General features: G+C 45.4%; 1 protein-coding gene and 1 long non-coding RNA gene across 2 annotated transcripts in view; one reads left to right on the top strand and one right to left on the bottom strand.

Moving 5' to 3' along the window:
• Nucleotides 1-25702, top strand: part of LOC102451787 (phosducin-like protein 2) — an 80019-nt gene that overhangs the window by 24851 nt on the left and 29466 nt on the right.
• Nucleotides 1363-14557, bottom strand: LOC112544188 (uncharacterized). Its single transcript, XR_003087508.3, has 3 exons — nucleotides 14419-14557; nucleotides 7958-8014; nucleotides 1363-2151 (listed from the first exon to the last, which is right to left on the bottom strand). It is a non-coding gene; the product is annotated as an uncharacterized LOC112544188 (long non-coding RNA).

Genomic DNA, 25702 nt, shown 5'->3' with positions numbered 1-25702 from the left:
AAGTGGTCACATTATAAAAATCGAATTTTATTGCCTAATATTAATTCCTGTTTTGATTCTAATTGTTAGCCCAGATTCCATTATGCCATCTGAGTCAGACATAATATTGGCTGCGTCTAGACTGGCAAGTTTTTCCGCAAAAGCAGTTTTTCTGGAAAAACTTGCCAGCTGTCTACACTGGCCACTTGAATTTCCGCAAGAACACTGACAATCTCATGTAAGATTGTCAGTGTTCTTACGGAAATGCTATGCCGCTCCCGTTCGGGCAAGAGGGCCAGTGTAGACAACGCGGTATTGTTTTGTACAAAAAAGCCCCGATGGCGAAAATGGTGATCGGGGCTTTCTTGTGCAAAACCACGTCTAGATTGGTACAGACGCTTTTCCGCAAAAAGTGCTTTTGTAGAAAAGCGTCCGTGCCAATCTAGACGCTCTTTTCCGCGAATGCTTTTAATGGAAAAACTTTTCCGTTAAAAGCATTTGCAGAAAATCATGCCAGTCTAGACGTAGCCAATGTCTCTATATTTCATTTTTCTGCTTTCCCCTAGTCTGATGATTTTGTATAATTTTTTCTTTTCTGTTTTGAAATATCTTCAAACATGCATTTATAATTAACATTTCCAAACAACTGATGAAAAGACATTTAAAATAAATCATTTATATTACATGATTTATTACATATTAAAGATTTCTCTTCCCTGTTTCTTAAAAATTGTTCACTTAAGCTACCTCCAGACTGCATCTCTGTCGACAGAGCGATGCAAATAAAGCACTTGGAAAGTGCAAATGAGCCCGGGATTTAAATATCCCGGGCTTCATTTGCATACTCAAGTTCTGGTGCTGTGCTGCGCCATTTTGAAAGTGAAAGTGCTGTTTAGCCGCGGTTCTGCCAATAGCGGGGAGCTTTTTCGACAGATCCTGTACTCCGAGTTGCTCCACTGCACTGGATTGCCAGTGGTGGTGGCTCCCTGGGGTAGATTGGGTCATGTTAGTTCCCTGTGGCACCTAGGGTGATGGTGACTCCCCAGGGTGACCAGGACTATGCTGGCTCACTAGGCCGTGCTGGGTCACTGGTGGCGGCAGCTGCCCGGGCCACACTGGGCCGCCAGCCACTCCCTTGTAGTCACTCTGCAGTATAACTGTCCCTCCTAGCAGCTCACTCCCTTTCCATGTTATGGAAAACAATCCCATTCCAGATACTTCCCGTTTTCACAGCACAACCAAACCCTGATCTTGCTTTAAGTTAGGATAAGAGGAAGCTTCATTCCAAATTTGGTGGTCCTCCTAGCTCTTACTGTTTAGGAGGAGTTTGTGAACAAATGGACTCACAGACAGATGCACATTTCTAAAATATATAGATAGATTTATTTATTGGTAATGTGATGGTACCAGGATTACAAGTGGCATTGCCTAGTGATGAGATCACTGGGCCTTTAGTTTCCCTTATCAGTCTCTAATACAGTGGTCCCCAATGCGGTGCCTGCAGGCGCCATGGTGCCTGCTGGGGCATTTATGTGCACCCGCCTAGTGACAAGGGCTGCCCCGGGCCATTCTTGCGCCGTAGGCCCTGAGTGCCCAGCAGCCCCAAAAGGTTGGGCACCACTGCTCTAATGCATCCTGTTTTCAACTTTACCAATTCTCAGACAGCCTTTCAGATGAGTTTCCAAAATTATCTCAATTTAACAATGTTCAATGAACTGTAGATGGCTTTTCATCCTTATGACTAGGGTGTCCATATTTGCCTAAGGGAAAATGGGATACCTTGTGGGACTAGCCTGAGCAACATCCCCACAGGGCTACCTGAGCCACTCATCTGAGCCCTTTCTTCCACCTTGCACATGACTGGCATCACAGCTTGCCCTCCCGCATGTTTTTTCACACCCTACTTTTTTGACAAAAGTGAGCATTTATTCTGTTTACTTTTTCCAGCTGCTCAATTGGCAAGAGCAAATGAGACATATACCCACTTTTGCCCCTCAGTTCCTCAAATCTGGAGGGCCAGGACAAGGCTTAAAAAAAGGGAGTGAGCTGGCCAAAATGGGATGTATGGTCATGCTTCTTATGACAGAGACAGATGCTCAGTCTATTTCTTGGCCTCTGTAGGTAGCTCATCCTTGCCGTGACTCTTTCATTGTCTCTATTTTCTTTTTATTCCTGAAAGAGTGAAAATAAGAAAATATTAGATTTTATCCAACCTGTTTTGCTGGGTGGAACATTACATAAACTCTCAGTATACTGGGAGCTTCTGATCAGATCTCCATTTATTACCATGTATGTTATTACCATTTCTAAGACAGAATCAAAGATGGACATTGATACTAGATATTTCTAGCAAAGGAGACTAAGAATATTATACTGATCTTTTGAGACCTTTGCAACAATATTATTTTAAAGTGCAATACAGAAACTTTAGTGCATATTAGCATGCTTTGCATGGACTAATTAATGCACAACACAATTAGTGCACTTTTGGAATCACAGCCCACAGTGCATATTGCAGCTTCCTATAGACAAGCCCCCAAAGTGTGATTTAAAAAAAAAACACAACAGGTTTGGCTAAATTGATGGAACCCCTTTGCACATTCTTATTTTGGTTTAATAACACTTTATTTTACTGTAGCATAAGTGATTTTGAAACAGGCTTAAGCTAAACTAAAATAAGCCATTCATAAACTGAAAAAAAGGGGTCCACACGTGAGTTTGCACTAGTTACATGAAATTGGGTTAAAACCTGTTGAAGTTAAATTAGTGCAATTACTATTTTGTGCATTCCATCTTGGAGAAGTGGAGCTGAGGAAAACTACTGAGGCTTCTTTTTTTTCCCTCTGGACCTCCCCTAATCCAGCAAAATCCCTCATTCAGGACCCATCAGGTCTTGCGGGTGCCGGATGAGGGAGGTCCAGCCTGTATTGTACTTACGATCAAGAGTCAAAACTGTTGGAGAACATAGTGTAGGATGGGCCTGTTTGCTGCAATCCTCTGTTATGCACTGACGTCTGGGGATACCTAATTTAAATGGATGTATCTGATCAACTACAGTCAATTGAAGAGAAAAACAGCCATGCTGTTTAATGTCCTTGCATCTGGAACTTACTGAACGCTGATTTTTAAATGAGACCTGTTAAGCAGAAACCCTGAAAAATCCTGTTGAGAACCACTCTGTATATTTAGGCTGAGAGCCGATGCATTACTTGGGGCTGCACTATGTGGTAATGTACACAACACTTTAACAACTATTTGATTTTTATTGTTAATTATTGTAATCATTATTTTATCCTTGGGTTGCTATTTTAAAGATTGCTGTTTGATAGCATGTACCTATTTTTATTATTGTGTCACCTGCTCCTGAGAACTTAGTGCTCTTGCTGAACCTGTAAATACCACAAGCTTATTGACTTTAAATTCTGTGACACTTTCATTCATTGGCCCCCAAATTTTTTGAAATAATGCAAATAATTACTTACACAAACATTTCTAGTTCTTGGATAAAACTCCTAATCCATTACCATTGTGGAAGGAAAATACAAGGTGAAATCAAAACCCTGTTGAATAAGTGGGAGTTTTGTAATTGTTTTCAGTGGGGTCAGGATTTTCTTTACTGCATTTACCCCCATTGCACCGTCCCCTCATTTGCTAACAACTTGATGCTCCCTTGAAAAACTCTACCTCTCAAACAAGATGGAGGAAGGATATAGAGATGGCTTGATACTGGTATCATATATCTATTATTTTAATTACTTTACAGCTTTCTTTCTTTCTTTCTTTCTTTCTTTCTTTCTTTCTTTCTTTCTTTCTTTCTTTCTTTCTTTCTTTCTTTCTTTCTTTCTTTCTTTCTTTCTTTCTTTCTTTCTTTCTTTCTTTCTTTCTTTCTTTCTTTCTTCTGAATCTAGTTCAACATACATTCTTGCAGGACAACTCATATATATATATATATTATCCATTTAAAACATTGTTATTTTAGCCTTTAAAAAAAACCTAGTATAGTTGATATAAATATATGTAACTATAGAAAGGATATGATGTAAAGAAAACCATATAGGCATTCTCTATATGTCAAAGCACAGCTGATCCATGGTGATATGGTGTACCTTGTGACAATAAAACAGGGCCTTACCATGCTTTAAAAGACTTGAAAATGATGTACAATTTACTTTCTTAGAGAGGTTCCTGGGAATTGGGAAGTCCTATGGCTGGAGGTGCCTGGGTTCATCTTGGTCAAAGAAATCTTAGCGCTGTTATAGATGCTAATGACATCAGAAGCTAACAAAGCATGTTTTTCTATTGGATAATTCTGATTTATGATTGTAGCCTCAGTGATAGCCAGAGACACGAAGAAATACCAGAGGTGACTGAAAGAATTAATGATAAATATGTGACTCTAGATCTAAGAGTATTATGGAAAGCATTTTGTACTTGAACTGTGATTGGAGTACAGTTGCACAAAAATATCTATGTGAAATATATGCTTTCAAAATGGACTCTACAAATATTGGGCTCAGTCCTCTTGTCAAAGCCAGTAGCAGTTAGCTACATCTAGTGGGCAAAATAGAACTCCATGGTCACAAGACAAAGGTCAAGAGTTAGCTGGGCAAGGAAATCAGAGGTAGGAGACAAACTGGAGATCAGAACTGGGAATCAGAGTCAGGCTGGGTCACAGTCAGGAACCACAAGTCAAGCCACATTGGAATGCCAGGAAATCAAGGCTAGAGAGCTGGAGCCCCATTGTTTGGACAGCTTCCTGGTCCTGCTGCTAGCTTAAAAGGGCCAGTGAGCCAGTCAGTTTTTTTGGGGTTCTGCCAATAGGACCTCAGGATCAGAGATTAAACTGCAGCTGGGCTTTGTGGTCCTAAAAAAAGCAGACGTCAGTAGGCTACCAAATGGAGGGTTGGACCAGGATCATTCTCACATAAATCAGAACCAAGATTCCAGCCCATGGCTCATGACACCTACAAGTTCTCTATACATATCATTTTCAGGGAAGTTAAAGGGAACTCCATGCCTGGAGGGTTTTTAGGACTGTGCTTTATATGACAAATTAGAATGTGTTTACTCATTAGTCTTTCTTACTAGATAGATAGTGGTCACCAACCAGTAGATTGGGATCTACTGGTAGATCTTGGAACCTTTGACAGGTGATCCTGAGAGATTTGGCTGGGAGGCTATCAAGTGTCAGCACTTCATCTACCCCTCTCAGCACTGCCATGCTGCTCCTGCCCTCTGCTTTGCAGGTGCTCCTCACCCCTGGGAGCCTCCTGCTTGCTGTGCAGGGCACGGGAAGAAGAGGAAGGGGGGGGGTGCTGATGTCAGGGTGCCACTCCCTCTACCCTGTACCCCATCTCCACAGAGCAGAGGGGAGCAGGGATGGAGAGAGTTTGCTGGCTGCTTTTGGGATTGGTGCAGGACTAGGGTCGGGGTGAGCCTGCCTTAGCCCCCTGCACCATCACCCAGAAGCCACCTGTAGTAAGCGGTGCCCAGCTGGAGACCACATTCTGAACCCCGGCCCCAGTCCTCAACCCCCATGTGCTCTGAACCCCTGCCCCCAGCCTGAAAAGTGAGAGAGGATGGGGTAGGGAGTATGGAGTGAGCAAGGGCAGGGCCTTGGAGAAGGGGCAGAAAGGAGGCGGGGCAAGGGTATTTGGGTTTGAGGTAGGTCCTGGATTGCACTTAAATTCAAAAAGGGATCTCATGCTTAAAAAGTTTGGAGATCCCTGAGCTAGATTATTAGATCATGAGTTCTCAACTTGTGGGTCATGAACAGTTTCAGAGGTCACAACAACCTTCCTTTTCTTGATAGCTAGATGTGGGAAGGAAGGGAGTGCTAAAGGCCACAAATTTTGAGAATTCTTGAGGTGTCCTCAAAGCACAGTCACAATTGTAAATGTTGTAACTTGGAAAGTCAAAGCCAAATTCTGTCAGCTATGTTGGTGTATTTCTAGAACAATTCTGTCTCAATTGAGTCAGAACTGGAAACAAAATTTGACCCTCAAGTGTTAAAAGGTTATTTCTTGTCAAAATTATTTTTGAAGATGAGTTGTTTCATTTTGTTTAAGGAGAGAATTATACATAATGCATGCCTATTGGAGCTTCAGAGGATACAGTGGTACTGTAAAATGTTTTTATTAGGTACACGAAGAGCCTTATATGTGTATTAAAGGGAAACTGTTAGAAACCTTCTCTTTCCATCTCAATGTTGAAATGAAATTAATACAAATAGTGTACAATTTTATTCGCTGGTGAATTCTGAGAATTGTTGTATTGGGACAATTTTCTGTATCATTTGAGTTATTCAAGTTTGTTTTGAAATGCATTGTTGTTTCAGGAGGAACTTCAAGGACTTGGAGGGATTCAAAGCAGGGGCTACTTCTTGTTCAGGGTATGGTTGTTGTTTTCATCATTCCCCCCTCCCCCCAACTGATTGTTAGATTGCAAAAAGTACAGTATTGGACATCAGTGAGAGACACGGGAGCTTGTTTCTGTTGCAGTATTCATTACAGCTAAGGATCTATCTGCATTTCAATGATAAACACCTAGAATTTCCAGAGGTGCTTTGGTAAATTCCATAGGATCGGGAATATGTATTTGTACAGTGACTAGCAGAACAGGGCTTGACTAGAGTCTTTGTGAGCTACAGTAGAAATATTAAATATAAATTAATAAGTGCTGTCAGTGGTAAGCATATTTCAGGATTAGATAGTAATTGGATTGTAAATATTTGTCCATGATAGACTTGTGTGTCTGTCTCAACATGGAAACATTTTCTCCTACACACCAACTGAATTTTTTTTTAATCTACTAAATGGATATTCTGAGATCATATCTAAATCTGGCTTTATAAAACTTTTACACCAAAAATACAGTAAGAAAGTAGGCATACTATCTTAGTGTCTGCTGAATGGACATGTTGCCATGCTGTTTCTTTATAAATAATCAATTATCATGTATAGAACTCTTAAACTAATAAGGATTTAAAGCACATGCAGATAGATATGTCAACCTTGTCTACCTAGTAAATAAAAGCTTTTTTCAAATTAGTATTTTACATGTTAATTTAATACATGCAGTGCCATGATATATATCACTAGTAGTTTTTATTGCAACAAGATACTCTGATTTTCCACTTTCCTAATTTTGTATTGTCATTTGCACTTCAGCTAAGAGGGTGTAAAAATATCTAATTGGAATATACCTAGTCCATTCCTAAACTTAAGTTGTAAGCTTATTTTGCAGTTTCTTAGCATAATGGATTAAGTTAAGTATGGCAAGTCATCCTTAATATTGTCTTTTCTGGATTTTGTTGGGTAGTCTTACTATTTTTTCTATTTATATACTAAAGTGGTTGACAAACAGTACACCTGTTTTATACGTTACTTTTCTCTTTATAAAATTTGGAGTTAGAGAGTTAAGATTAAGTGAAAGGACCTAATCAAAATCAGGGGTAACATAAACAGTGGTGTACTTTGCATGTCAGAGGAAAGGTAGTCATTCTGGGCTTTAACCAGCTGCTGTTACCATCAGCGGGAGATGATCCATTGATTTTAATGGAAATTGAATCAGCCCATTTTGAATATGCAAAATTACTGAAGTGTACACCAGTGAAAAGGGTGTAGCAAGAAAAGAATTAAACGAGTGGTGCAAAGTTAATGAGACCCTGCCAACTCTGATATACTACACATGGCTTTGGCCTAGTATGATTCACAAGCGTGGTACCATTGAGACTGAAATTGTAACCTTTCTGAGTGACTTTCTTTATATTTGTCTAATTTGCCTTGAACACCACAATAATAATAACAACTTAGAATCACATTTCTATCTACTATGAATAGAATGAAGAATAATAGAGTCAAAGATAGGAGCTATCTCCATTTTTGGATGATTTTAACAAAACCATAGTAACCCAAATGCTTTTAATGAAATATGGTAGAACTTAGAAACAAGGATTCTGATTTACCAGTATACCCACCAGTTGAGTTTACAGTTATGTCCTTGCAGTGTGTCCTAAAGTCACCAAAGTCAAATTCTAGAGGAATAAGAGAGAAGTGAATTTCAAAGCCAGTGATGCCCCATTGATAATTCCATGCTGCAAGCACCTTTCCATTTATAGGGGACTTCAACTCAAGTGCTTCATAGGACCTGAACTGTACCTGTTACACATGATCTGGTAGCTATCTAATAGATAGATCTCAAACAATTCAAGGTTTTAAAATAAACAACAACATCTTACAGTTAATCCATATGAGAGAAAATAGGTGTAATGTACTTTATGTTGTGGGTCTGTGTATTCTGCACTGGCAGCACTAGATGAATAGCAAAGGTTTAGTCCCATCTGCAGTGTGTTGAAATTATCTAGCCAAGAGGTAACAAATTCTGGATAACCATGATGAGAGCTGTGTGAGGATGGAAAGGGGAGGAAAGAATCTCTTTGTATTCTCTTCTTCCCTTTTGCAAATTCAAACAGAGTTGGGTGTGGTCTGGCTCTCCATTTTAAACAGTATTAAATTTGCCGTATAACCAGTTTTCAGAAGTGAAAAAGTATAGACAATGTTATTTGATCATTATCCTAATTTTAATTGAGAAATTATTCTGTAAAATATATGGGATAACTCAAGGGATTTGCAAAATACAGTCAATACAATATTACTATGGTGAATTCTTCTTTAAATCCTATACTGTTTTACAGTGTTAATTTCTTATGACTTATTTATTGATTTCTAGCCACGCAATGGAAGATCAGCAGGTTTCCACTGAAAAGGTATTTCTTTCATATTTTTAACCAAGGTTCACATCCAAATCCTGCCCCCTTTATACAAATAAACAAAGATCCACATCTTCAAAAATAGTCCACTAGTCTGGGTGACACCACTTTAGAGTAGCCAAATTGAGATCCCTATGGCCTGATTTTCAGAATTGCTAAGAAATCACATCTAAAATTGAAGTCAATGGGCACTTCAGATACTTCATACCTCTAAGGCTATGTCTACACTTGGAGCTCCAAGTGTGGTTCCTAGCTCAAGCAGACATACTTGGTGCTAGCTGTCATCAAGGCTAGGACACTAAAAATAGGGCAGCTGTGATACCATGGGCAGTGAGTGGCACAGGCCGACAGCCCTGAGTATGAACCCACCTAGTCATGGTGAGTACATACTTAGGATGAGTAACCCAAACTACCACAGCTACACAACTATTTTTAGCATATTAATTCAATGAGAACTAATACCGAGAATGTCTACTTGACACCGGAATCACATCCTCCTGCTCCCGGTATATAGTAGTAACCTAATAGGTCAGCTCATAGTTAGTCCTCGGGACCTTCTGGAGTATGCTGTGCTACTACCCCCCACCCCCACACACCTTCCAGGCAATCCTCAGAGCCACCCAGAGTGCCATAGGTGTCTCAGCTAGGCTATAGATATCTCAACTAAAAATCTGAGGCACTCAAATCTGTGGACAGTTTGGAAAGTTATTAAAACTAGGAACCTAAAAATCAAGTTAGTAGAGCTAGTGCTAGTGACAGTTTGGGGGGAAACATTTAGAATTGTAATCTGTGAAAATTCCATCCAGAAATAATTTTAAAAGAATGAACAGGAAAACCCACAATTATTATTTATAATTATTTTTCTGAGTAAAACTTCATTACAAATCTCATTAGCTTCAAGGAGAACTGCATGGCTACGTCTATATTGGCATCCCTTTCCGGAAAAGGGATGCTAATGAGACGAGTCGGAATTGCAAATCCGCGGGGGATTTAAATATCCCCCACGGCATTTACATTTACATGGCTGCCGCTTTTTTCCGGCTTGGGGATAAGCCGGAGAAAAGCGCCAGTCTAGACGCGATTCTCCGGAAAATAAGCCCTTTTCCGGAGAATTTCTTATTCCTACTTTCAAGGAGCACGACGCATGCGCGGGGCTTTTTTAAGCGCGGGGCCCGGGGCGGCTGCCTCGTTCGCCCTGCCCTACATCCCTGCCCATATGTATACTGCGAAGAGAACAGACCTTTGCTTAAATCCAGAGACACAACTCACAGTGAATCCAAGCCAAGTAAGGACTACAGGATTGAACCCCAAAGAAGTTAGCTAATTAGAATCTTTGGTGTGGTACATAAGTCCCCCCTGTCCTTTACCAATACTGTGATTAAATGTTTGAATATATTTTTATTCCCTTTGTTGTATTTGGGGTATATAGAATCACATCGTGTAACTCTATTAACAACTGCTATTTTATTTTCTTCAGAATTTTTACTCCTTACCTAGAACTAATGCTGTGGGAATGAGGAATACATGGACATAATGTTTTACTCAAAAATTATACCTTACTACTTGTACAATTTTAAAAAAATCACTAGACTGTAAATGTTCCTAAATCAGATTTTGTTAAAACTGCAAATGTTTCTTTAATTTCGAGTATATTAAAAGCATCTTAAAATTATTTGATTCCTAGTGTCATGATGTATACAATTGTGTGGAATAAAAATGTAAACAAAAAATTTGTGTGAAATCTTTGCATGCAAAAAACTTTGTCCCTACCAGTACTGCTATACATAATTATTTTTGTTGTAAATAAAGATACTCAGTTGAGTTGTTTTAAATGAGAATATTTTATTAGGAATTTTCTATTTTTACATAATACATTTTTTTGAGTGCAGGCATTTTTAAGTTGTTAAATTAACACAGCATATTATATAATATATAAAATATAGATTAGTTCCTATGTCGATTCACAGTCAGAGGGTATGTCTACACTACCCTCCTAATTCGAACTAGGAGGGTAATGTAGGCATACCGCACTTGCAAATGAAGCCCGGGATTTGAATTTCCCGGGCTTCATTTGCATGAAGCCGGCCGGCGCCATTTTTAAATGCCGGCAGTTCGAACCCCGTGCCGCGCGGCTACACGCGGCATGGAGTAGCTAGTTCGGATTAGGCTTCCTAACCCGAACTAGCTGTACTCCTCGTGGAATGAGGAGTACAGCTAGTTCGGGTTAGGAAGCCTAATCCGAACTAGCTACTCCATGCCGCGTGTAGCCGCGCGGCACGGGGTTCGAACTGCCGGCATTTAAAAATGGCGCCGGCCGGCTTCATGCAAATGAAGCCCGGGAAATTCAAATCCCGGGCTTCATTTGCAAGTGCGGTATGCCTACATTACCCTCCTAGTTCGAATTAGGAGGGTAGTGTAGACATACCCAGAGAGACTTATCTCTGTACATTGAATATGCTCTTGTACCTGGTAAACTAAGAGTAACTCAATTTAAGTCAAGGAACTTACATCCTTGTAAAACATGTGAAAGAGGAAAATAAGCCCCTATGCTCGGGGGGAAGGGCAAGAGGCTGCCAGTGGGCTGGATTCAGCCTGCCAAGCCACTGAATCTGGCCCACAGTTACCTTGTCAGAACCCTTAAGTAGAGAGCAGCTCATGCTTTTTAAAAAGCCAGCTGCTCTATGCTCTGGACTGCTGGAGAGGGAGGAGGGAGTCTTCACATGCTGCCTCTGCCCTCCCCCCTCCTCCCAGCAAAAATCTCTTGCTCCCATTAGCAAGTTTCTGGCCAACAGGAACTGAGACATTTTGCTGGGGCTAGGAGCAGTGTGAGAAGCCTTCTCCTTCCCTCTACCCCCTTATGTCTGGAGCAGAGCCACGTGGAACAGCCAGCAGCAGATAGTCTGCCTAAGGTTCCTGCAGGTCTGCTGGCTGGGAGCTGCCTAGGTAAGTACCTTCCAGCCACAGCCTGCATCTAGCACCCCATCCTCTCTCACTACCTGCCTCAGGCCACCACCCAAATCCTCTGTGCCCCTTTCACCCCTTCTCATAGGTCACAACTCCCTCCCAAACCCTGCACCCCTTCCTATAATCCTCCCACAGGTCAGAATCCTCTCCTACACCCATACCCCCTCCCTGACCCTGCATTCCATTCCCCTAGCCCAGGTCATACCTAAATCCTCTGCATCCCCTTCTCCCAGGTAACAACTCCCTCCCAGACCCTGCACCACCTCCTATACTTCTCTCACAGGCCAGAATCCTCTCCTGCACCCATACCCCCTCCTGGACCATGCACCCCAAGCCTCTACCCCAGATCACAACCCCTTCCTTCACCCAAACTCCCTCTCAGACCCCTCACCCCCTTCTTCCCCCAGTCCCCTACTCCAAGCTCTCTTCCGTACCCAACCTCCATACTATCTTGCATACCACCGCCATAGAAGTTCATTCCTTCACCCCTTGCCAAAATCTTGGAGTGGCTCTCCTATTAAAAGTTATTGCCCACCCCTACCCTATATGCATATGCATGCACAGACATATATACATAAAAAGCAAGGCAAAAATGCTGATTTTTCTAAAATAGCATATGAAATCTTTCTTAAAATACTATTATTGTTGCAGTGCCATTGTTTATAAAATGTACTTGAAGAGTCATAAAAGTACAATACAACTGAAAAGAATGTAAATACTTGATTACTTGGAACATGCTCTTCTTGGCTAGAACTTTGAATTACTTCCTGATATGGGCTGGTGTGATTAGAGATTCATTGCGTGAAATAATCTGTTCAAATTGCTGTTAATCAAAACCAAGCATGGTATCAGAACAGATACTCTTTTTTTAAAAACAAAAGTAATAAAACAAATATTTTGAATACATTGGCTGCTGGTCTGCACTAAGGGGTAAGGTCTAATTAAGATACACAACTTCAGCTACGTTAATTTCATAGCTTAAGTCAAAGTACCTTAATTTGAATTTTGGCGCTGTCCACTCTGTGGAAGTTGAAGGAAGCACACTCTCCTTTCGACTTCCTTTCCTCATAGAAGCAGGACTACCAGCATTGAGAGGAGCGTCCTCTCAGTTCGAATTAGTGTGTCTTCTAATTCAAACTCTGGAAGTTCGACTGCGGCTGCTTCAATCTTACCTGTTGTGTAGACATGGCCTGATAGACCAAGTTGTGGTGAAAGGATCTAATGAGCTATTTGTAGCAAACAGCATAAATCAAAATACCATGCTATTTTCACCCTCTTCTTTCCTCTTTAGTTATTTGTTTTATGTAGCTGTGATTTCTTGAAATGGCATTTCATCAGAAGAGTGGCCTAATATCAGCCATTGTATATATTTGATACATGTTTCAGACATAAATATTCCCCCTTTAGGTGCATAGGGAATAAAAATAGCTGAAACAGGGATAAAATGGGCCAACATCTGTTTGAAATTGAGTAGCTGCCATGCTTAGGTTGTTTCATGTATTTCTTCTTGAAGAGAATGGTGACTCTTTGATAAGGTCAGCTGAGACTTGGGGTATCTTTAGAAAGAAGATCCTGAGTTGTAAGGACATATTACCTGAATGGCCTGTGAAGCCACCATGAACAATTAGTTCTAGTGCTATAAAGTATGTACAGAAGTTACAGTAAAAATGGCTAAATATTAATCACACATTAGTTTGTTATGAAATCCTTGTGGGGGGGCGGAGGAGGTGTCTCTGAGCTCTGCCCCAAGTGCTAACTTTGCAGCTCCCATTGGCTGGGAACTGCAGCCAGTGGGAGTTGTGGGGGTGATGTCTGTGAACTGTGGCACACAAAGACCCCTGTCTTCTGGCCAAGGAGCTGCTGCCAGAGGAGTGTGATAGTCACTTTCAGGTAGTGTTGCTAGGTGTCCGGTTTTGAATATTGGACAGTCCAATATTTGAGCTTTCTGTTCCAGAAACAAATTGAAGAAAATATAAATGTCTGGTATTTTCTAAATAAGATATAATGTAAATTGTGATGTAATGTCAAGTATTTTTGTTGAAACCGTCTGGCAACCCTAGGTTCAGGAGCTGCCCCAGATAAGCACTGCCCCCAGATCTGCACCCCAATCTCCTGCCCCAGTCCAGATCCTGACCCATCACACCTTTCCACACCCAAAGTCCTTACTGGAGCTTGTACCCCACAAACTTGCCTGTCCCAGTCCAGAGCCTACACCCAAACATCCTCCCAGAGTCTGCACCTTGCATTTCCTCCCACTCAAAATCCTTTGCAGAATCTGCATCCTGCACCCCCTCCACAATCCAAACTCCTTTCTAGAGATTCACCCCACACCCGTCCCACACCCCAACTCCTTGCCCTAGCCTTGTGAAAGTGAGTGAGGGTTGGGGAGAGCAAGCATGGAGAGAGGGTGAACAGTGGCAGGGCCTCAAGGAAGGGGCGGAGCAGGGGTGGGGCCAGGGTCATTTGATTTTTCTTGATTAGACAGTTGGCAAGCCTAGAGGGTGGGCATGTGGAAGCCTTGGCTGTGCTGGAAGAGCAGGTGTAGCAGTGCAACCGGTAGCTTGCTGGGCTCGGCAGCGCATGCACAGCATGGCGTGTGTGTGGACTGACTGTTCGGGCCAGGAATAACCATGCCAGGCAGGTTCATTACAGGAAGAAAGATAAAGGAACATGCCACCATCAGCGTTAATGATCAGGCAACCTACTACATGTAGCTCTTTCCACTGAGCGCCACTCTCACACGGGGCCCTTGCGGTCCCAGGGAACCAGCTGGATGGACCATTCGTCGTCTCCCTCTGACATATTCCAGCGCCGGGGGTCTGAGCGCAGCACAGGGGAGGTGTCAGTCTTTGGTGCATCTAGTAGGCAGGGAGGGGCCGGTTATTTACACACTGACTCGCTCTGCATTTCCACCGCGGGCACCGCACACGTGGCGCGTCGGGGCGCTGGCGGAGCGGCGGCCCCGTTCAACTGGCTGCCACTGCTGCAGCGAAGGCGCGAACCCGGTTCTCCTAGAGGCAGCGGCAGCTCAGCTACCGCGGGGTTCAGGCGCGTGCGCACGCGGCAGAGAGGAGTGCGGCAGCCGAGCGCCCCCTGGGGGACCCGACGGAGAGAAGAGCGGCAGGAGCTCGCGCAGCGGCCGTTACACCTCGCGCAGGACGCTCTTCCGCGCCGTAGCCTGGCGAGGTGCTAACGGCCGCTGCGGCAGAACCAGTACCAAGACTACAGTGATTTGAATGCGCAAGTGGTCGTTCTCATGGCTCCGCCCACTCCTCTGTGTCTAAGCAGAGGCCGTTCTAAGACGGCAAATAACGGCCCGGCCTGGCGGTTGCTTCACATTCAGGGGCTAGGTCTGCCCTGCGACAGGGACAGTGCACGTGGCCCCCGCCCCTCCGTCCGCAGGGGCCAGCCCTGACACGGCCCGCGCCGTGAGTCGATCCAGCTGCATCGGTGGAGAGAGCGCGTGCCATGCAGGTGAGGGGATGCGGGGAGCAAGCAGAGCCCGCTTCTGACACTGCCGGAGAACTGGGGAGAGTGGGGGTGAGCCCAGCTGGAGCGGGCAGGGGAGGGGTGGGAGAGATGTGAGCTGACCTGGGGTAGGACGGGGAGGGCGCAGGGGTGGGGCTGGGAGCCGCCCCATGCGAAAGTGAGACTGGGAGCTTCGTGAAGGGGAGGGAGCTGTGGGACGTGCAGGCCCCTTACACTTGGGGCGGGGATGGGGGCGCTGTGAACTGTCAGGCGAGGGGCTGCCGGGCCGGCAGCAGCGCTGTGACGATGCAATGGGGGAGGCAGGGGGCTGCCGAGCAAGATGTGAAGCTGTGCAGCAATATGAGTGGTGTGCACAGAGGGGTGGGAGCAGATTTGCCAGTGCGTGGAAGCTACAGTTCAAGTGAGTCAAACTGGCACTGGGGAGGGAGTGTCACAAAGATCAGGAGGTGGTGGGGAGAAGTTGCAAGAAGGTGTTGAAGCAGTGACTGGCCAGACGAGTTGGGTGTAATGGTTATCAGGGAACGGAGCACTATGAGGCTCCTAGTTATCTACTGTGTCTAGTTATATGGATTCTTGCCTATGGTAACTGGACCCATTCACTGCCTGACAACACTATCCTCAAAGTCACTCAGTTTATTCCAGTCTTGTTTTTGACTTGCAGAGTAACAAGAGGTGCACCCTAGTAGGGACCAGTAAGCTTGAGGCATATACAGGCAGTCCCTGGGTTACATCAATCGACTTACGTCGGATCCCTAGTTACAAATGGGGGGGCGCAGCTGGTGTGGGGTGCCTCCTCCACTGTCGCCGCCTCCGGCGGAGCAGGGAGCACTTCCCCCCCAGCAGACCAGGGAGACGTGGAGCAGCTTTTCTCGCCGCTGAGGACGCGGGTCTGCTGGGGGGAACAAGACACCAGCCAAAAGGGGGCACCCCAGAGCGGAAAAATTAATTTCCTAGGGAACAGCAGGAGCAGCAGGCAGTGAGACCCATTGTGTTACAGTCCCCACCTTGGGAGCAACAGCTCTTTCCCTCTTCAGCACTAGAGCTGCAAGTATCTTGTTAGCGTCACGTGAAATTAACAAGTCCCTTCCAACCTGGCAGAGGTGAAGCTGAAAAATTACCCAGTGGTGTGGGTGGGCAAGAATGGGGAGGAGCAGGACAGAAGGGAAGAGGGGATAAGCCCCAACCCCATACCCTGGCTGGAGCGGAGCAGGGTAAGCCCCGAGGGGATGGGTCTGGTTGCAAAGTGGGTGAGTGGACAATGAGGACCCACCTGTGGCTAAACTCCTGTTCCCAACACAGAATTTTTCTTTAAAATTAATCCTGTGGATAAATTCACACACACACTTCACAGGAAGGGATTTCCATTTTCTGCTCAGCAGAATACAACAACAGCTTTGATTGTATCAATATTTCACTGTGCTCTCCAATGACTATTGATTACACTTAATACCCATTTCACTGAACCATCTGTAGCAAATTCTGTTTGGAACAGTAATATGCAGTGAATAAACTTTTTTTAGTTATAAAAAACAAAGATTCTGACTATTAAATGAATAATTGGGATCTTTCAGGTACTCCAAAAGGAAGATTTGGATATAGCATGAAACACTGAAACTTATGATCAATTTTTAATTAAAATATCAACCAAAAAAACCTTCATATCAAAACAGTATGTGTTTTTCTTAGAATAAGGAAGTTGTATGAGAATCAGGGTCTTTTCCACCTAACTCCAGCTCCCCGGTCCCCCCCCCCCAAAAATATGTGTAAGTTCCGACTTACATACAAATTCAACTTAAGAACAAACCTACAGTCCCTATCTTGTACGTAACCCGGGGACTGCCTGTAGTTAACCAACCTTAACCATTAGCCCCATCCCTTTTCAGGAATCCTTCTCACAAGCACCTTCTGAGACATGAAGTAGACCATCTCCCAAAATTTAAACCAGTACCAGTACTACACTGAGGGGAAGGGCTTATTTTCTCATTACCCCAGAAGAAGACTGAGGGTTGGAAGCTTTTCTTGACTTGAGAAACCCAAATTAATTAATTAAAACACAACAGTTCAGGATGGGTACTTTAGCAACAGTAATTCCAGTACTAAAATGAGGGTACTATTTCTTGGCCCTTGACCTGCAAGATGCATACTTTCATATCACCATACAGCAGAGACAAGCAAAATACAGCCTGTGGGCCAGATTTGGCACACCAAGCCATTAGATCTGGCACGCTGCTCCGTAGGAGCCTCGGGCAGGCTCCCTACTTTCTGTGCCCTGTGTATCACTCAAAGCAGCTATTTGTAGGGGCAGTCTTAACTATGCATGCCAGGGTGAGGTGGGGCTCTGTGCTTTGCCCTTGCCCCTCAGCACACTCTCATATCTCCCATTGGCCAGAAATCAGCCAATGGGAACTGCCTGGGAGGTTCTTGCAGCATGGACATTATGTGGAGGCTCCCTCTTCCCCAGGGTGCTCAGTGTGCAGAGAATATGTGGCCTCTTCAGCCAGCCACACTGAGTGGCGTGGAACACAGGGAGCCAGCCTGAGGGTCCTGCTGACTGGGAGTCCCCTAGGTAAATGCCTTCTGACTAGAGCCTGACTCTGGCACCCCAACTCCTCCCTTTTCCCAACCCTCTGCTCCCCCTCCTGCAGCCCTGCACTAAGTCACAACCCAAACCTTTTGCACCTCCACTCCTACACCCATACTCCCTCGTGGACTCTCTACTCCAATCTCCTTACCCAGGTCACAACCCAAACCCCTGCATTCCTACACCTCACTCCTACATCCATACCCCATCCTGTTTCTCTCCTCTAGGTCAGAATCTTCTCCTGTACCCATACTCTCTTCTGCATCCTCCTCCTGCACTCCAATACCCTGCCCCAGGTTACAACCCCCATCTTCACCCAAACTCCCTCCGGGTATGTCTACACTGCATTCCTCTTTTGAGAGAGGAATGCAAATGCAGCTGAGCGAAATTACAAATGAAGCGTGGGTTTGAATTTTTCCATGCTTCATTTGCATAATAGCATCCAGGCGCTATTTCGAAATACCCTATTTCGAAAAAAGAAACAGTCCAGACGCGGTTATTTCAAAAGAAAACCCTTCTTTCGAAATTACCCTTAAACCTCATTTTTTAAGGAGTAAGGGTTATTTCGAAAGAAGGGGTTTCTTTCAAAATAACCACGTCTAGACTGCGTTTTTTTAATTTCAAAATAGGGTATTTCGAAATAGCGGCCGGATGCGATTATGCAAATGAAGCATGGGAAATTCAAATCCACGCTTCATTTGCAATTTTGCTCAGCTGCATTTGCATTCTGCTCTCGAAAGAGGAATGTAGTGTAGACATACCCTCCCAGACTCCACTTTTCCTCCTACAACCCATTCCTTTCTCCAGAGCTTCCTTCTGCACTCAGCCTCCATCCCAAGCTCCACACCTCCTCCATTAATATCATGGAAGAGTGCTGCCCTTGACTACTGATCAAAGTTTTGGAGTGGCCCCCCTCAAAAATTATTGCCCACCCCTGCCATACACATGAGGTTTCTCCAATTTGTATTGGGACAAGATCCCTATCGTAACAAGATAGTGTCGTATGGGCTCTCATGATCCCCCAAATCTTTTTCACAATTCTAGTATATTTAGATAACTGTAACAAGATGTCCCATATTTAAAGCCCTCCTGCAGGTCCCCAAAGGGTCTGAACTGGGACCAAACCTATTCAACTTATTTATAAATGATCTAGAGAAAGGGGTAAATAGCGAGGTGGCAAAATTTGCAGATGATACCAAACTGCTCAAAATAGTTAAGACCAAAGCAGACTATGAAGAGCTTAAAGTTCTCACCAAACTAAGTGGTTGGGCAACAAAATGGAAAATGAAATTTAATATTGATAAATGTAAAGTAATACACATTGGAAAAAATAATCCCAACTATACATAAAATATAGAACACTGGAACTGGAAGGGACCTTGAGAGGTCATCGAGTCTAGTCCCATGTCCTCATGGCAGGACACAGTGCCATCTAGACCATCCCCGATAGATGTCTATCTCACCTGCTCTTAAATATCTCTAGAGATAGGGAGGTTGTGGAATTCCCCAGGCAATTTATTCCAATGTTTAGCCACCTTGACAATTAGGAAGTTTTTCCTAATGTCCAACCTAAACCTTCGTTGCTGCAATTTAAGCCCATTGGTTCTTGTCCTATCCTCAGAGGCCAAGGAGAACAATTTTTCTCCCTCCTCCTCATGACACCCTTTTAGATAACTGAAAACTGCTATCATGTCCCTTCTCAGTCTTCTCCTTTCCAAACTAAACAAGCCCAGTTCTTTCAGTCTTCTTTCATAGGTCATGGTCTCTAGACCTTTAGTTCTTGTTGGTCTTCTCTGGACCTTCTCCAATTTCTTCATCTTTCTTGAAACTTGGTGCCCAGAACTGGACACAATACTCCAGTTGAGACCTAATCAGCATAGAGTAGAGCAGAAGAATGACTTCTCGTGTCTTGCTCACAACGCTCCAGTTAATGCATCCCAGAATCATGTTTGGTTTTTTTGCAACAGCATCATACTGTTGTCTCATATTTAGCTTGAGGTCCACTCTGACCCCTAGGTCCCTTTCTGCAGTACTCATTCCTAAGGATGTTAAAATGTGGTTAATTAACTAGTCAACTAGTCAAGGGAATTTTCATCAACTAGTCAATAGGCACTTCCACATTTCTCCTTCAAAACATACAAGAGCCTCTGCTAGGGCTCTTGTACATTTCAAAGGAGGAATGAGGAACTCTGCATACAGCCCAGGGCCAGTGGGAAGTCCTAGCGGGAAGTCATAGTCCCCTGCTGACCCTGGACTCCATGCTACGCTGCATGTCACTAGGACCCTGGGGTCAGCTGGGGACTCCCCAGCTGACCCCGGGTTCCACGGCTGCCCCTTTGAATCATGCAGAGGCATCGTTTTAAAGTGGCAGCCCACTGCACAGCTGATCCATGGATCAGCTGTGCAGCTGCCTTGGGGTTTCAAAGTGTCAGCGCCTCTAGCATGACATCACTCTTGTTTACTATCCCTTTTTGCCTGACCCAGAGACTGTCAACACATCTGTCTTCTGTGTCCATCTGCACCTCAGTCCAAGTATATACATTTTTAATATATAAGGCTACACCACCGCCCTTTTTTCCCTGCCTATCCTTCCTGAGTAAGCTGTACCCTTCTATACTTATATTCCAACTGTGTGTATTATCCCATCAAGTCTCTGTGATACCAACGATGTCATAGTTGTGTTTGTTTATTAGCACTTCAAGTTCTTCCTGCTTATTACCCATACTTCTTGCATTTGTATATAGGCATATAAGATACTGATTTGATCTTGCCTCCCAATTCTGCCTTGTCCCTCCTTTTTCTCTCCTATTATAGGCCACACTCCCTCCCATCTCTGGCCCATCTCCCAGGTTTCCCATGTTCTTTACTTACCTGTGGGCTTTGGTCACCTGCCCCCATCTAGCCTAGTTTAAATCCCTCCTCACTAGGTTAGCCAGTCTGCATTCTAATATGGTCTTCCCCTTCCTCGAAAGCTGAACTTCATCCCTGCTTAGCAGTCCTCCTTGAAATATCATCCTGTGGTCGAGGAAGCTCTCCTGGCGACACTATCTTCGCAGCTAGGCATTCGCCTCCAGGATGCACCTGTCTCTGCCTGGGCCCCTACCTTTGACAGGAAGGACTGAAGAGAACACCACCTGAACTCCAGACTCCTTCACCCATACTCCTAGAGCCTTGTAGTCACTCTTGATTGCTCAGTGTCACACCTTGCAGTATTATTATTGCCTACATGGATGAGTGGTCAGAGGGCCAGTTAATCCTCGACAATGCCTCTGTAACATCTCGGATATGGGGCCCCGGAAGGCAGCATACATCTCAAGATGACATGTCAGGGCGACAGATGGGCACCTCTGTTTCCCTCAGAAGAGAGTCTCTGACTACCACTACCTCACATTTCTTCTTCGCAGTGGTGGCAGCAAACCCAGCTTTGGGGGTACGAGGCTTCTCCTGCTCAGCTGTGGAGAGTGATTCCTTATCTCCTGAATCAAGAAGAGCATAATGGTTTCCAAGTACCACGGTGAGAGGGTTGGAGCACTGCCTGCTGCTAGAAGTGACCAGTTGCCAATGTCCCCTCTCAGTCATCTCCTCCTCTACCAGCGCTGTGTCAGCAGTCTTGTGTAGTGAGACAGCTACCTCAGCTGTCTCCACATGAATACTGTCCAGGAATTGCTCGTGGATTCGGATGTTCCTCTGCCTAGTCACCTCCTCTAGCTCTCGCACCTGCTTCTGAGAGATTTTACCAGCAGGCACCTTTCACATTGGATGGTTTCTCCCCCCGCCTGTATTTCTGTAAGTGAGAATTGCAAGCCACAGTCCTTGCAAAACCACATCAGGATCTGGATAGAGGCATCCATGGTCAGATGGTCTGTCTGGCTACAGAGGCAGGCGGAGGAGACAGAAGCAGTGCTGGTACAGGTGTTGCGGGTGTTCTTGACCACAATAGGCCTCCCTCTTTCAATCTCCCTCTTAAACTCCCCGTCTGCTTTGCTCCCCTAGTCACTCTGCCTCTGGCTTTTAAAGCCTGCTCATCTAGGTCAAGCCTACCCCCTCGTTAGTCACATGAGGAAGGCTGATCTTGAGGCTGATCAAAGGAACGAAGGATCAAACACTCCAGACACACCATCCCCACTGCAACAGTAACTAAAACAGAAATCACCTGAAATCAGAATCAAAATTCAAACAGTTAAGCAAAATCACTCACACCAAAAGCTACTATGCTCACCTGGTAGCCTGTTCAACAGTGGGATCTCTTGCTCTCCCTCTTATACTCCCCTGTTTGCAGCCTCCTGCCCACTTGATGGGGACTGATTTGACTACAGCTACTCAAGAGAAAGATCTTGGAGGATTGTGGATATTTCTCTGAAAACATCCATTCAATGTGCAGTGGTGGTCAAAAAAGAAAATAGAATGTTAGGAATCATTTAAAAATAGATAGAGAATAAGAAAATATCTTATTGCCTCTATAAAACCATGGCATGCCCACATAGTGAATACTACATACAGATGTGGTCACCTCATCTCAAAAAAGATATATTGACATTGGAAAAGGTTCAGAAAAGGGCAACAAAAATGATTAGGGGTTTGAAATGGGTCCCATATGAAGAGAGATTAAAGCAGTGGTCCCCAACCTTTGAGGTTGTCGGGCGCCAGGGGGCGTGACCGTTCGCCCGCCGGGTGCCAGGGGGCGAGGACACTTGCGCGCCCGGGGGCGGCCCCCCCCATAGCCTCTTGCCTGGGGCTGGGGGCCCCCCCATAGCCACATGCCCGGGGCCGATGCCCCCCCCCGCAAGCACCCCGCAAGCGCTGCACGCCCGGAGCCGGCGCTTCCCCCTCCCCCCTGCAAGCGCCGCGCGCCCAGGGCCAGGGCTTCCCCCTCCCCCCTGCAAGCGCCGCGCGCCCAGGGCCGGGCCTTCCCCCTCCCCCCTGCAAGCGCCGTGCGCCCGGGGCTGGGGCTTCCCCCTTCCCCCTGCAAGCGCCGCATGCCCGGGGCCGGGGCTTCCCCCTTCCCCCTGCAAGCGCCGCGTGCCCGGGGCCCACGCTCCCCGCAAGTGCCGCACCATGTGCCCGGGGCCAAGCCAGCCCCGAGCACCTGGCAGGCGCATGCAAGTGCCCCCGCAGGCGCCATGGCGCCCGCGGGCACCGTGTTGGGGACCACGGGATTAAAGAGAATTGAACTTTTCATCTTAGAAAAGAGGAGACTAAGGGGGGATATGATAGAGGTCTATAAAATCATGACTGGTATAGAAAAAGTGATTAAGGAAAAGTGATTTACTTATTCCCACAATATAAGAACTTAGTGAAATTAATAGGCAGCAGGTTTAAAACAAACAAAAGGAAGGTTTTCTTCTCTCAGTGCATAGTCAACCTCTGGAACTCCTTTCCAGAGGATGTGGTGAAGAATAGAACTTTAGCAGGGTTCAAAAAAGAGCTAGATAGATTCATGGAGGTTAGGTCCATCAATGGCTGCTAGCCAGGATGGATAGGAATGGTATCCCTAACCTCTATTTGTCTGGAAATGGGTGACAGGAGAGGGAGAAAGTGAGGATTACCTGTTGTGTTCCCTCCCTCTTGGGCATCTGGTATTGTCCACTTTTGGCAGACAGGATACTGGGCTAGATGGACCATTGGGCTGACCCAGAATGGCTGTTCTTATGTTTTTAAAGACAAATTATCCTGTATTTTCTGCCTCCCTTGCCTCCCAACTCCCCGTCAATACTAGTAAGTCCTGCTGCTGTCTGGATCCTGCTTGCCAGCCACCTGACCACCAGTGGTGAGTGGGTGGTCCAGTGGCTGATGATGGGGGTGGGTGTGCAAGACTGGAGGTGAGCTAAGATGCAGCACATGGGGGGCAGGTCACTCCCCCTGCTGGTCCCATTAGTACCCCTGATGTGATAGCTCTCAGCCAGCAGGGCCCCACCCCCTGTCCCATTTTTGTCTGGCACTGGCTGTGAGCTGCGGTGACTGATGCCAGAAGGAAACTAGTTTTTTACGTCAAATGGTCCAAACCATTCAGAAAAGAATCAAAACTCTTTCAGCTTTGCAGAGATCTAAAGGAGAAACTACATCTAAGCAGAGAATCTCCAAATGGCTTTCAGAGTGCATTCATCTCTACTATTGTCAACACAAATTGCAAACCCCACAAGGAGTTGGAACACATTGTACCAGGTTGCTTTCCACACCTGGAGTGTCTTGGAGAAACTCTATGGGAAGTAATACTAGAGGGCATGTCTCACATCAATTGCGTAGCTTAAGTCAAAATAGCTTATTTCAACTTTTGGTGCTGTTTACACAGCAGGAAGTCTAAGTTAGAGCATTCTTCCTCTGACTTTCCTTACTCCTTGTAAAATGAGGATTACAGGAATTGGAGTAAGAAGTCCTCCAGCTTAACATTATTTCAACATTATGTCGAAATAACTGGTTACTGTTTAGACATGTACTGTGTTATTTCGGAAAAATGCCAGTTATTCTGAAATAATGCTGCTGTGTAGACATAGCCAGAGAGAACAACTCTCCTCAGGCCCTTTTCTGAACTCATTTGTGACCATCCAGATGTGAACAGATTATTCTTCTTTGAGTGCTTGCTCATGTCCATTCCAGTTAGGTGTGTGTGTGCCGCGTGCACGGATCTCCGGAGCTTTTTTCCCTTGGCAGTACTCGTCGGGCCAGCCAGGGAGCCCCCTGGAGTAGCGCCAGTATACCGATGCATATATGCCCCTGCTGGCCCTCCACCTGCTCAGTTCCTTCTTACAGCCCATGACGGTAGCTGGAGCGATTCTCTAATTGTTCTTCCCTTAGTGTTTGCATAACCATTAGTTTAATTCATTGTGATTAGTTTAGTGTTACTCTCAGTGGGGATTTAGCGTTACTCAGTGTGGATTCACCAATTTTTCTCTTATGTCTGGGGAAGGTAATGCCGGGGTCACATGGCTTCAAACAGTATTTGAAGTTCATGAAGCCAATGCCTTGCGGTGACCCACATGACACTTGTTTGAAGTGCTTCGGGGAGGGTCACCATATAGATAGTTGCCAGATCTGTAGAAGCTTCAAGCCCCAGAACGAAGCGGGAACATGACTCCTGCCAGAAGCTCCTATAAATGGAGTCAGCTCGCCAACCGATGGCACCAGATGCAGTACTGAGCGTCCATAGCACACCATCATCACTTGGAGACCTGTCGGCACCAAGACAACTCGCACCAACAAGACCTTTGTCATCGAGGTACCAATGTCAATCACCGGTGCACTCAAGGAAGAAGCATAGGGGAAGGTCCCCAGTGAGATGTGGCCAGAAGGTGCGCCAGAAGGATTGGCACCTTGCTGAGGACCCTCTCCATCATGCTCTTGAGCCGCATAGGCACCGGTTGAGCACAAAGCATACGGAGGGTCCAGTATCCGATCCGGAAATCGAGGAGCTCCATCAGCTGTCTACGCCAGAGGCTTTTGACACGGCACAGCAGTTGATGGAACTCACCGTGGCCCAAGGGCCCGGTTTGGTCATGGGTGTAGGTCACCACCTCTGGCACCAGAGACTCATGCACCATCAGGGCAACCAAGGACAGCCCCAGGTGTGGCGCCTGTACTGAGGTTGGCGCCGGTTTTGCCTCCAACTACATGTCATCTTGCTGCTCACCGATACCGTTGATGGCACCACCCTGATCGGCTTCTGAATACTCTTCTGAGTCAGAGGCCGAATCAGCACACTCAGGGCACTGGTCTTACAGATCAGGATCCTGGCACCAGTCTCAATCATCATACTGATCTAGGCGTCACAGCTCAACTTCCCTCCAATCATGGCCAACACAGTGGCAACCTAACCAGCAGTGGCCCTTCTGGATACCCTGGGCATACCACCAGGCCCAAGGACAACAGCAAGTAGCACATGCTTCAGTCCCAGCACAACCCAGGGGTGCTCCATCGGCAACACT

This window comes from Pelodiscus sinensis, chromosome 4, assembly GCF_052426305.1.
Source record: "Pelodiscus sinensis isolate ZL-2025 chromosome 4, ASM5242630v1, whole genome shotgun sequence".
Lineage (NCBI taxonomy): Eukaryota > Metazoa > Chordata > Testudines > Trionychidae > Pelodiscus > Pelodiscus sinensis.
Note: the sequence above shows the minus strand (reverse complement) of the source record. Positions and strands in the feature narration are given on the sequence as shown.